Here is a 2083-nt window from a genome sequence, read left to right on the forward strand (position 1 = left end):
GGCTACCAGACAAAATCCCACCCCCTTGGCTTCCAGACAAAATCCCACCCCCTTGGCTCCCAGACAAAATCCCACCCCCTTGGCTCCCGGACAAAATCCCATACTGCACCTCTCAGCCAATGAGAGGCCAGTATTCCGTCTGAGCTAGGCAGGCTGAGCCTTATAAGCCCGCCCATCCAACCAGCGGTCATTATTCGTTGGAAGACCTTCAATATAGCAGAGCATCCTACAAAGCAGTCCTCACCCTGAAGACGCCTCACGACGAGGCGAAAAACTATAGTTTCGGTGGAGTCAATAGTTGTTCAATACTATTACTATGCAAAAATATATCAGTTGGCATACACTGCGTATATTCTTTTGAGAGTCATGAATGACTACTTCCAGTCCCTCTCAGTTGCTAATAGGAAAGTATTCTCCAGATTAAAGAATACAGTCTTGAAGATTGTTAAAGCAACTAGTGCAGTTGATTTCAACCAGAATATATATATATATATATATATATATATATATATATATATATATATATATATATATGTATATATATACACTGAATGGTTCCCAGTGATCAATTAATATCTTCTTTCAACCACAAATTACTTTTAATTCCAATTTCCAACGGATGCCTCCATCGAGCGATTCTTCAATATCGACTGCGATGGCACGGAATTCAAATTTGTGGTTGAAAGATATATATATATATATATATATATATATATATATATGTATATATATATATACATACATATATGAATATATATATATATATACATATATATATATATATATATATATATATATATATATATCACTAGTGAAAAATGTACACTTTTTTAAGTCAGAACTAACACCACAGTCGGACGAAAGAGTTGCGTAAGCGAATCTATATATTTCGATTGCTAACTGCAATCCTCTGCAGTAGTACTAATTGGAAGGAGGATGCTATCTTAAATAGCAACCTCTTACAAAAGAAAGCGAACTTGGAAAATAATAAACGTCACTACCACAACCCTATGTGACCTGAGGATGACATGAGGTCGGGTCAGGTGGAGGGGGAGGAAGCTTGTTGACAATATGTTTGGTGATGAATAGTCCTGATATAATGTCTGGGGTCCATTAACACTTGGAAATATTCATCGTGGGCAGATATTCAATTAATGTGGATTCCACCATTTTCCTTCTGAAACCACAGCCTGATTTATAAATTAGGTCAGTTTTCTCCCAGTCCATCCGGTGATAAAATTTACTTGCGTGTTGAAACACGGCTAAATTTTCTTGGCCATACTTAATCGACCTCATGTGTTCATTCGATCTTGCCCTTAAGTCTCTACCCGTCTGGGCTATGTATGAAAGGTTGCAATCTTTACATGAAAGGAAGTAAACACCTGGGATATGATCTTCTCTCAACCTTTGGTGAACATGAACAGCTTTTTTATGAATAGTATTAGGGTAATTATGAATTAAATGTACCTTCTGTTTAGGAAGAAATTTGGACAAATAACTGATGGACTCTGAGAAGGGGATGATTAGGGGATTTTGTCTCTCTTTTGGCTTAGTGGAAGGGCGATTGAAAAAACTGGTTCTGGCTTGGCTGAGGGCTTTATCCAGGAACCAATGAGGGTAAGCTAATTTTGTTAATTGGGACCTGATAGATGTTAATTCATGTTCTAAAAATTGTAGATCTGTAGCCCCCAATTTTTAGAACATAGATTAACTTCAATCAGGTCTCAATTAACAAAATTAGCTTAGTAGACGAAACGTCAGGAATAAACACTTTACTCCCAGTTCATGTTTCCTTTGCCGAGTTTAAGCAACCTATTCACAAGGATGTTAATCTTTATATACATACATATATATATACATACATAAATATATACCTACATACATAAACATATACTTACAGACATAAATATATTCATATATACATTTATACATATATATACATACATATATACATACATATTTACATACATACATGTATACATATTATATATATGTGTGTGTGTGTGTGTGTGTGTGTGTGTGTGTGTGTGTGTGTGTGTGTGTGTGTGTGTGTGTGTGTGTGTGTTTGTGTGTGTGTGTGTGT

This window comes from Oratosquilla oratoria, chromosome 1 (assembly GCF_046742065.1).
Source record: "Oratosquilla oratoria isolate Oo_2021 chromosome 1, ASM4674206v1, whole genome shotgun sequence".
In the NCBI taxonomy this organism is placed as follows: domain Eukaryota; kingdom Metazoa; phylum Arthropoda; class Malacostraca; order Stomatopoda; family Squillidae; genus Oratosquilla; species Oratosquilla oratoria.